The 11,803-nt window shown below is 36.4% G+C and overlaps 1 long non-coding RNA gene across 2 annotated transcripts; it reads left to right on the top strand.

Moving 5' to 3' along the window:
- The first annotated feature begins 267 nt into the window (after window positions 1–267).
- On the top strand, window positions 268–3,261 carry LOC129454347 (uncharacterized). Of its 2 annotated transcripts, XR_012372077.1 has the most exons (6): window positions 268–528; window positions 1,186–1,328; window positions 1,645–1,742; window positions 1,879–1,999; window positions 2,080–2,193; window positions 2,331–3,261. It is a non-coding gene; the product is annotated as an uncharacterized lncRNA (long non-coding RNA). The 2 variants fall into 2 exon arrangements; XR_012372076.1 differs by having other exon boundaries at window positions 268–1,328.
- The last annotated feature ends 8,542 nt before the right edge of the window (window positions 3,262–11,803 follow it).

The raw sequence follows: 11,803 nt of genomic DNA, 5'->3' as shown, positions 1-11,803 counted from the left end.
ACCTGTACAACTGAATAAATCTAAGCCTAAATACATGTTTCTACATCTCTAAAAATTATTTGACCATACTAACACACTTAAAATGTTGTACATTTTTTGCAGTGTCAACATAAAAATGTTTAGTTAAAAAATTACAGTGCTGCTTAGCCTATGGTTTATAACACATTATATATTATATATACATTATATATTTCTTGAGTTCCTCTTAAAAATTAATTTCAACATTCTCAGCATTGCCACAACCCAGATAGCAATAGACTCCCAAAGTTGTCACACAGCAAAATCACCAGTGTTAAATTTTCAGGGATGGTGTTAAATACACAGTGTTGATGCTGTTTTAACACTATCTGGTAATAAAATAACACTGCCATTGCTAGGCCAGTGTTATATCCACGACAGTGTCAGTGTGAAACAAGGGTGTTATCAGATTTCACTCTGAGCGGTGTAAATCAAGCCACGCCTCCACTAAACATATCCTGTCAGGGATTTTTCCGCCATTTTCTTTCAAAGGAGGACTGAAGAGAGCAGGTAAATCTCATAATATTCACATGGTTTAGCTAAATTAAACTGTTATTTCTCTGTCTGACTCTACGCAGCCATTTGCCAAAAAACCTAAATAAGATATTTTCCCCATTTTATTTCCACTTTGTTCGTTATTTGGTTCAGTTTAATCAGAGCTACCTTGTGTTACGTTGTTCCCTTGTTAGTTATACAGTTAAACTGCTAGCTAAAAGTTTTAACAAAGAAGGATAATAACAGGAGATATGAATGAATGAAAGAATTGAACCATGATAAAACGCGACATGCACTACAAATTGAAAGGTATGAAATTAAGTTAAATGAAAGCTCGTTTATTCACCATATGATGCTCGTTATGAGGTAATCATATAGGCTAGATACCGTGAGTTAACGAGGTCGTTTACATGCACGTGATCGGTTAATTATTCAAATTACTGAAAAACACGGAGAAAACCGCAACCGCATCGTCATGTGTTTTTTTTAGATGTATGCAAACAGGGGAAATATCGCCAAACCAACAATTCATTTTACCTCAGAATATGCACAGATTGGATGCATTGTGTGTTGTAAGCTTTTCGTGGCACTAGATGTCAGACAGATGCAAATAGCAAATACATACGAAGTGTAAAACGTGTATGGCGAACATTTGTTTTTCTGTCATTATAGATGCTAGTTTGGTGAAAGTACACACTGAGTGCTTCAAATCATTCAGAAGAGATGCTGTTTTTAGGGCAGTTTATTAAACAAGACCTGACATGGATGACTTCCAATGAGAAACGACTGCTACTTATATAAATTCATTACAGAAGGTAAGTTTATATATTATACATATAAATCATTTTATTTGACATAACTGAACAGTTAACCAATCTTTTTAGTATATGTAGTTTTGTACATATTATGGTTATTAATCAGGCAAGAAAGTCACATGACCTGCTGCCAACTTTAATAAAATATATTATCTTCTCATACATCGTTTTGCTATTGATATCATATTAAATAGCAATCAAATTGATTACTATTTTGAAAATGTATTATTGAAGATTCATATTGTCTTGAGTGCTGTTTTTAATATAAAAAGAATGTTGAGTTTTCAGAGTCTTTATTGTCATTTTTTTGTGATAGGACCCTACCAGACTATATTTGAATACGGCATCCCCATGAATTCTGGAACTGTTATTTCTTAACCCAGTTTGGAGGATAAGAGCTTACCAACTAGTTATGTGAGTAAACACAGTACTTTAGTACTGTACACTGTCTCTAACATGATTATACTGAGATGATTTTGATTCAAATAACGGTTAAAACTGCGCCCTTTTTGGTATTTTCTTGACCCTTTTTGTCTTTGAAAATCTGCAGAAATATGCTGAGGTGATGTATTGCAAAATAGCCAACATACAACAATTAAAGGATAATTGCAGACTACATCCTGATGAAGATATGGATGACCCTCTGTCTTGTCAACAATAGTTAAAATATGGTAAGTGTACATGGGTTTGCTACTTTTACGGTTTTAAAGCTTAACTGTATACTCATGGTGTTTATATTCTGTTTTGCTAGGATGGGACAGTGATGTGGCAGCTCTTCCCTGCTCATTCACCTCTTGCCTTCATTTGTGAAAGGAGGAAAGACTGGAGAGGGTCAATGTGCAACTGAAGCTACTGATTGTGCTGTGTAAGTTTTTTGGTATTTTGTTCTAGTTATTTATTCAGCAGTTAGTTTGCTTGCATTGTTCACCCCATGTAAATGCATACAAGTTCATAAATACACATCAAATACATTCATCTAATACACTCTTTTAAAACACTTAGGTGATGAGCATCAATCCATGCTTTGAGGTGGATGGATCAGGATGGCCCTGCCTGCTCTGCATTGGGAACAAAAGTTGCATCCAGAATTTTTGCATCATTCTGGACCAAAAAGCCATTCCCTGCATGATGAAGACCACTGATGCAGCCTCCCACTACATCATGAGTAAAACAACTACAGAACTAAATACCAGGTTGGAACGTGTTTAAGAAAAATGAAACGTCTTTTGAATTGAAATGTCTGTTTTGTTATGGAAAAATCTTTAGTATTGTGAAGGATAAGCATTTCTGCTTGTCGATAAGGTAATTGCATGTATTTTAATGTTCAAGTTTTGAGTAGGGTGGCTAATTTTTTTTAACTCTCATTTGATTTATTAAAGACCTTTATAATAAGTGGTTTTCATGTCACTGCGCTGTGGTGTAAGATAACTTTCATTATTCCATGCTGTATTCTGTTTCTAATTGTAGCTGAGGTATTTAAATAAGCAGTGTTAAATGCAAAGTGTTGTGTGTATCAATGTAAATATTAAATGTGATTTACTTTAATAAAAAGAGGTTTTGCAATATTTCTTGTCATTTTTCTTTTATAGAAACAACCCATTAGCAACAAAAGTGGCTATTAATCAGTATTTTAACACTTAACATTGTTGAATTCACATTACACTGGTGTTGACCTTAAATTAGGGGTGTTAATTTTTAACACTGTATTTCTGTGCCAACACCAGTGTAGTGTGGAAACAACAATGAATAGTGTTGAACAAAGTGTAAAATTTAACAATATTGAGTGTTAAATTAACATATTATGGGTGTTGTTAAATTAACACTACACTTTTGACTAAATTAACACAGTGTAGTGTGGACACATATACACACTTTGCCGGTGTTAAATTTGACACCGTGGGTGTTATTTTAACACCAGTGATTTTGCTGTGCAGCTCTGGTTCAGATCCGGTGCGGATCCATCCCAAAGTCAAATTGCTATGTGGCAGGGCAGTAACCACACTGAGGGGGACATGCCCCCCAAAAAATCTAAAACAGCCCAATCTCCCACCAATGTTAGCACCAATGTTTAGGATATACTTATGACCTATATGGGAAAATACAGTACACTGGACATAAGGCTGTTTTTGAAAAAAATGGGAGCATGTGTTAGCATTGGAAGCAATCTCATCGCAAAGTTAAATTTTAGTTTATTTCTATAGCGCTTGCTACAAATTTGCATGGGTCAGTAAATAAAGATATAGGCATAAGGTAAAACAAACAATTTTGAACATTTATAGAATCTTATAGAAGTCCTTTTTTTTGGTGTAAGCAAGATTATGAAAAGTTTATTTTGCATTATTGTATTTAAATGTATGTTTAATAATTATGAAAAAGTATTACTATTTTTTAAAGAAAGTAAAGTATACTGTATATTTACTGTATATAGTGCATATGTGAAAGTATTACTTGTTGTTACTGCCTTTGATTTATGCTCTCAATGGCCCACTTCCACACAAAAACATTTATCACTATGAAGAGTTTGGTTCCAAAATGTGATAAACATCATTTAAAAAAATAGTTACCACCAAAATCAGTATTGTATCAGGTTGTATTAAAAATTCTTAATTCTTCTTAATTTTAATTTTACGCAAAATTTGATATTGACTGTGTTATTCTGTCATCTTTTCTCCCTTTTTTCCCAAACCATGACAAATGCCACTCCTCCTTCTCTGCAGAATGCAATAAATCCGCTCAACAAATCACTCGCACCATTTTACGCATTGTAAACAGTGATGGCGGCGCTTTGTACACACACAGAATCCTATTTTTTCTCATCTACTTTGTGATCAACAAACAAACAAAAACAAAATAGTAATTTTGATGGCATTGATAAACCAGGTTTTCTGTAGTGGGGAAGAAACGTAAGCCGAATAATTTATGTGAGAGGCACTCGGGCGAAGGAAAAATGCCGGTTGTTGCTTGTTCTCACATGACGGCATCTAGCTTCTGTCATGTTAACACATTGACCCCAGGGGATCTTATGAAAATTCTATTATTTTACTTGAAGTCAACAAAAATCGAGCAGGACCAAAACCTTTTACAGCTTATCGCTGTCAAAAAAGTTCAGCGACGACGTCCTGAGGATGACAGCAGCAATGACAGTGTTCTTAATATGACAAAGTAAGTGTTTTGATTGATGACATTAGTGTTTGTTTTTTAGTCAGTGTATACCACTAGTCAACTAAATTAATATAAGGTGGAATATAATGCACATTTATATATTGATTCAATGGATTTATTGCATTTTGCTGAAAAAAGAATCAGGTTTTATAAGTCTTTGAAAATCAAATTTCGGATTTGAATTTTTAATGTTATTATAACCTATAGATGCTATGTGAAAGTTTGTAACAAAAAAATTTAAATGGATTTTGGAACCAAACTCTTCATATAAAACCCCTTGCACACCTGAATCGTTGCAGGTAATAAACAGAAAAAAAAATATTGTCTTGCAAGTTCCTGCAAAAAGTTTTGTGAATCATCTAGCTAGCTTTAGGTCATGAAACTCATGCCAGGCATTTGCACTGTACAGTAAAATATTGTAGTTATGACAATCTAATGCGAATCACCATGAATACCTACCATCTGTTACAACACAAATCTGTGCTACATGCGGTGCTATTGGTGTGCTTGTATGAAGTAGGGTGAATGTACAGTACAGTGTGTTAGGAATTTTGCAGAAGATGAACCCAAGCGCAGACGTGGATAACAACACAGGACTTTAATGACGAAACAGGGTAAAAAACAGGAACACAAAACCCACGATGGGGCAAAACAAAACAGGATATACACTGAGCTATAACTAAAGACAGGAATCAACACTAAATAAACACAAGACTAGACTACACTATACAGTTGAACAAAAGACACTAAACTTGGCTAAATATCACACACGACTAATACTCTCACAGGTAACAGTACAAAACGAACCCATACCAAACACAAGGACTTTAAATAGGGAAAACTTAATGACACACAGCTGAAAAGAATCACAAGTAAGGGATCGGGGAAAAAGTGACGAGACTCGGGAAATGCGTGGTCAAAATAAACCAATACTAAAACCACGCATCTTCCCAAAAAAAAATTCAAAAACCCTGCCATGCTGAACTAGATCTAAATACAAACAAGGACCTGGCAGGATCCTGACACAGTGGTCATAAACATAAGAAACTAATAATGAAAGTGAAACAAAAAGAAATGCAGACAGGAAAAAACGGAAAATCCCTTTACAGGAAACCTATTTTCTTTTGCTTTCTATCTCTCCCTCTATAATCCTGTCTTTCTTTCATGAGAGTTTCTTACATAACTTCTTTCCATCTCTCCAGTTGGTCTGGCCAACTGATCTCTCTCTTTCTCTCTCTTTCACTCTCAGCATTCAACAGCTCATCAGCTGTGAAATATTTTCAGTCTGCGATCTAAGCTGGACACCTCAGTACAGGTTTTGTATGGATTTTCTCTGCCTTGTTCTTTGTCCTCTTTGTCACATTCTCTTTCTCCTCTTCTCCATCTTTCCTTTCATCTCAATGGCCAACAGGCCCACATATTATTCAGGTCACTCTGTCAGCGTGACAATGCTCTGGTTTACATCACTGATCAAGACCCCCATTATTTCTCAAATCGCAATTGGTGGTGAATTAGGGAGCAGGGGAAGACCTCCTCACCCCACTGCAGTGTAGATCTGAGCGTAGTTATGTCAGTTCTCATAGACAAAACATATTTTAGAGCACAGATAGACAAGAAGCACCCCGAGAGCACAATGATATAATGAGGAATAAATGCATTATTCATCTTGTAAGCCACATTTGTATTACTGTTGAAAATAACCCAGCATTTTTAGAGTGTATGTGCAACTTATATGATCCATAATGCATTTATATGCATGTGACATGAGTCCAGTAGTGCAAAGTTTCTGGATGTAAGGAAATTCTGTATGACCTCTATGTGCCCCGAAAATGTGTAAAATACATGACTGAAGATTCACATTTCAGGATGATGATCTTACACAGTGTGAAAATGTGACAACAACTTGAGTATGCTGCATACTGTGCAATATTTTGAGAGCAATACTCAGGTATTTCAATCTGAACATAGTCAAAGTCTACAGTAGTTATGACCTATTTTGTAATAATGTTTAACAAATGGTGATCCAAATGGCCAGAATAATCCAGTTTGTATTACAGAGATGTGAGAATTTGTCAAAAACAAATGGCCCTTATGCCCCAACATCTCCCCATTCATGTTTTTACCTAGTCCTGATAAAGATCCCTAAGAGTTATGCATCCTCCCATGTACATTCAAACCATATATATCTGAAATAGAGCCAGCATGTGGTGGGTGTGCCAGTGGGGGTGCATTGTGTCTTTAAATGCAGAGTTCCCTCTGTCACACTGTATAGGGAAGTGTGAAGTACTGAGCAATGGATTTTAATATGGATCAGAATTTTCACATAGCCCTTTTAATAACACATGGGATTTATGATATGAGCTGCTGCGTCATTGGCAGGTTATTAAATGTAATTACAAACTCATATTTGCATAACATTGTGTTTATATTATTTTATTATCACCCATGATGAAGGGGGGGGGGGGGGAGGATACTCCAGCCAAATATCAAAATTACCCCATGATTTACTCATCCAATGGACATATCTCTGATTGCTTGAGGGTATGTCCATTATCTTTCAGATGAGTGCTCTTCCAAGCTTTATATTGGTAGAAAACAGGGACCATGGAACAGCTTTTGACTTTAAAGCCAAAAAGGTGCATCCATCATTCACAGAGTTAATCCACACGGCTCCAATAAGTTAATAAAGGTCTTCTGCGGGTAGCAGATTCAATTGTATAAAAAAATCAATATTTCAAACTTTATAAGTAAGGAATAATTGACGACGGGCCATAGAATTATAAGAAAATAATGCACACCCAACCCGAGGTGGTAATGCGGCACGACCAAAAGCTAGATATTATAGTTTATGAAGTTTAAAATATTTACATTTTTACAACCGCATTGATTACTCCAACGCTATCTAATGGCAATTCGCATGTATTTTACAAGGTGGCTAATTCATATTAATTCGTACGACCCCATACATTTTTGTACAATTTGCCTTGACTACTGTGACGTTGGGGTTAGGGGTGGGGTTTTGTTGTTGTTTTTTTATGATTATCGTACATTTTTGCACTATTAACTTTCTACAAATTCGAATTCTACGAATTAGCCAACTCATAAACTACTCATGAGATCTGGCTGATTTAGACCTTTATTAACCCATTGGAGCCTTTTGGCTTACCTTTGTGAAGGATGGATGTACTTTTTTGGGGTTTAAAGTCAAAAGTTGTTCCCTGATCTCTGTTTTCACCAATTCAAAGCTTGGAAAAGCAAGTACATTTACTGAAATAACTCCAAATGTGTTTGTCTGAAAGATGATGGACAAATGAATCTCGGATTTCTTGAGGGTTAAGTAAATTATGGGATAATTCTAATATTTGGCTGGAGTATCCTTTTAAGTTGTTGATGTGCATCATGGAATAGAAAGCTTTGGAAAATGTGTGTTTGAGAAACATCTTTTCTCTTTTATTTCCTCCTGTCTCTTTCTTTTCCTCTTCTCAGAAAAAACGTGACACATTATGGTTTAGTTTTCTGCAACCAAACATCTCCCACGCTTGGGCTAATAATTGAAATCATGTTGGAGCAGTAAAGCGTTCACAATCTATTACACAGAGTCAAAATTAAATCCTGTAAGTGAGGATGTGAAACAGATGGAGCTTGGGTGAGATTTTAAACCTGTATATTAAACACACAAAAAGATCCAATATCTCAAACAGTCTTTAATAGTCTTACTCAAACTAGCACCCATTATGTACATAGCAGTAGGTCCACCTACACTGTTAAAAAACGTCCCTAGCAGTCACTGTGGCAATACCCCATCAAAATGTACACCAATATAATGGTACCTCAGAGGTACACATTGGTACAAAAGAGAGAATATTAGTACCTCAAAGGTACGAAATGTATACAAATCTGTACATAAATGGTACAATATTAAAGGGTACTGCCCCAGTGACAGCTAGGGTAAAATTTATTATCTTTTTTTTGACAGTGTATGCATTGGCATTATAAGTTATTTCTTATAGTTCTGCTTATAAGAAAAGTGAAACTCTCCAGTGTGCAACTGCAGGACTAGCAGCAGTACTATAGGAGGATTTGATTCAACACTTTGCATGTTTAAAGCGCGGGACAAAAGCAAGACTCCTGATTCCTGCCTGACCCCGAAACACATGGCATGGATCCGACCCCATAGCCCAATGCAAATGAGTGCGTGCAATGTTAGTGCTAGCAAACACACACGGGCGCTGAGAGGACTCTTAATGAGTTGGGTATGCTTCCCACTGCTGGCTGTTTCTGAACGTTTGTTCGGACTGAGCCATGGAATTAATGACTGCCACATTCCAACAGGCAGGGTGCAAGCAGCTATGGAAAAGACAAAGTGAGCCGAACGACACACTAATTCATTCCTGGGTGAACTGGGTAGTCTTTTCAGATCTTTTGTGTATGTTCAAACTTGTGTATCATGTAGGATATCTTAAAAACGTCACGAGCATCCATAAATCTTAAGAAATCACAGCATCCATTCGCATGTGGTAGATGTTTGCTCAGAAGTGTGCATACCCTTTCCAGAATCGGCAAGATGTTTTGAATTTAAAAAGTTTCCAGGAACTGTAATTTCTTTGGTTTCCACAGGACATCTTTGGTTTCTGAACATGTTTAGTGTTTAAATGATGTTGTGATCCAGCACTTACACTCATGATAAGAGACACAAACGCAACTCTCACAGTCTTTGATGCTTGAATAGGCCATGCACAATACTGAGAGTCACAGGAACCAAGTTTTGCTTTTGCTCAATTGGTAAAACATTGTAGTAGCAGTGCAAAGATCATAGGTTTGAATCCCAGGGAACACACGGATTGATAAAATGTGCTGTTTAACACGCTCTAGGATAAAAGCATCTGCCAAATGTATCAACGTAAAAGACAAACATAGAATATGTTTATTTTGTATAGTCATTTATTTTGTTATTTTTTCAAGCTAGTACTAAATAAAAAACTATTTTTATGATATGAAAAATGCTTAAACATCCCAAAGGTAAATAATCTGTAAGGGTTATATAAACGTACTAAGTGCACTGTGTATCCGGCTTGTGTTTCTGTGAGCTATGTGTTCGTGAGACTGTTTGGAATAGTAGGGGGCTCTTTATGAAACCAAAAGCAAAAGTGCACTCAGTCATGCGAAACGTTCTGAAACAAACAGGGACATGAAGAACAAATCCCTCCCTGCGGGAATGACTTTTCTCAGGTGTTTCCCTGTGCTTTGTGTTGAACCATTTATTCTGTCTCAGCATTGAATAATTCTTTGGTTCAGGGGAAACTATGACTAACTGCGGTGTGTTATAGTGCTCCAATAAACAAATGTCCACAGAAATATGAAAAATGGACAATACTGCTCAGAAGTTTAGGGGCAATTAATTCTTTATTTACACATAACTCAAAAAATCAAGTCAGGCTACATTTCTGCATAAACTTTCACTGGAATGTCCACTAGAGGCACTTGGTTTGTGTTAGTTTTGACGCTGGATTTTTAAAATATACGAGGCAGACACAAATTAAAATTTTAGTAGATTTGTGCCGACCAATTTATAGTCATATGTACACAAATGTGCGGCATGCCTAGCGACTTATGCTGTCCCTGTTATAAAATTTTAATAAAACACAGCTGACAAATTCATACATATGTATTTTAATGATTCATTACGGCACCATTTATTGTAAAATAAATTTGCATGCACAAAAACAAAAAAAAAATGTTTTGTAAAAGTGTAAATCGAGCAAACCAAGAACTGAAATAACCGACATCTACTGGTTCCTCTGCGCTTGCAGTTTTGTAGCAGTTTTAAGGTTGCAAGCACGGATGGGAAAGCAGGGCTATTAAATGAGGCTCCTGATGACTCATCGTTTTCTCTTTTCTGATTGGTTCAGTAATGCCAGTAGTTGTCTCAGTATCATCCACGAGGCTGCAGGAGGACATTTCACAAGACTTTTTAAAGTACTTCGACTCGCCTGAAAAGTCCGCTCCCCTTCTCACTCTCATAATGGGAGAGGGAGGGTGTTACTGCGCCGAGTCGAAGTACTCCCAAAAGTGCTATTACGCCATAAAATATAGTTCCTCTTTTAAATCCGCTTAGAAAAGCGCTACGTTTTATTTTGTACCACCAAACTTGCTCGTATAACTACTCGTCTTAAATAGGGAAAACGTTGATGTGTTTGGTCACTTCTAACTTTATCTCTAAATAGTACCATTGAATGAATGGGGCTAAGCTAAATGCTATCGAAGCGTCGCAGCGCGCTCCAGCGCTTACGTGCATGCACACAGATGATAGAGGGATGTATCAACAATTCTTAGTTAAGGTAATAACATATTTTAATATTGAAAATGAGTAGACTATTCCTTTAACAGAATTCCCCTTTTAAAGCCTACAGCGAACGGCCGGTTTGGACTAAAGATAAGTAAATTGTGTGAAAAATACCCATTTTTTTACACGTGAAACATGAACACATGTTATATTGCGAACTGTAAACACAATCAAAGCTTCAAAAACACAGAAAGAACGGGAGCTTTAAAAGCAAATGAGCTAATGAAATGCAAACACTGATCACCATGATGGTGGTTTGTTAAAATTGAAACTCAACTGTGCTGTCAATAATTTCTCTCTCTCTCTCTCTCTCTTTCTCTCTCTCTCTCTCTCTCTCTCTCTTTACACTAAATGGCAGTGCTGTGTTTGGATAGTGCAGATTAAGGGGCGGTATTATTATAATAAGATCCCCTTCTGACATCACAAGGGGGGCCAAATTTCAATGACCTATTATTTCATATGCTTGCAGAGAATGGTTTATCAAAACTACGTTACTAGGTTGATCTTTTTCACATTTTCTAGGTTGATAGAAGCACTGGGGACCCAGTTATAGCACTTAAACATGGAAAAAGTCAAATTTTTATGAATTAACACACGTGAAAGCACTTCCAGTGACATGTACCTGGAATAACATATTTCAGGTTATGCAGAAATGTAGGCAGAGGTACATCATTCAAATGAGCCTGTGTGGCTTAAAACAAACAAAACTAAAGAGTAACCCACATAAAGAATAACCCACATTTTTATGGTTCCTCTGTACTTGTGTTCTTGAGAATTGGAATTGAACTTGTTAATGATGACGTAGAGCGAGGACACAAGGACGCAAGATCGCTGAAGAACGCATATTGAGAAACAGCCTATGTGTTTGTATCATCATGTGAATCATTTGTTTTGTCAAAATAACTGCCTGCTGCACACACATCGATAGAGTTTATGATAAAAGAGACACTCACGTTCACAAAATACTCGC

Source organism: Misgurnus anguillicaudatus, chromosome 11, assembly GCF_027580225.2.
Source record: "Misgurnus anguillicaudatus chromosome 11, ASM2758022v2, whole genome shotgun sequence".
Lineage (NCBI taxonomy): Eukaryota > Metazoa > Chordata > Actinopteri > Cypriniformes > Cobitidae > Misgurnus > Misgurnus anguillicaudatus.
The sequence above is the reverse complement of the archived record's forward strand: the minus strand, read 5'-3'. Positions and strand labels throughout refer to the sequence as shown.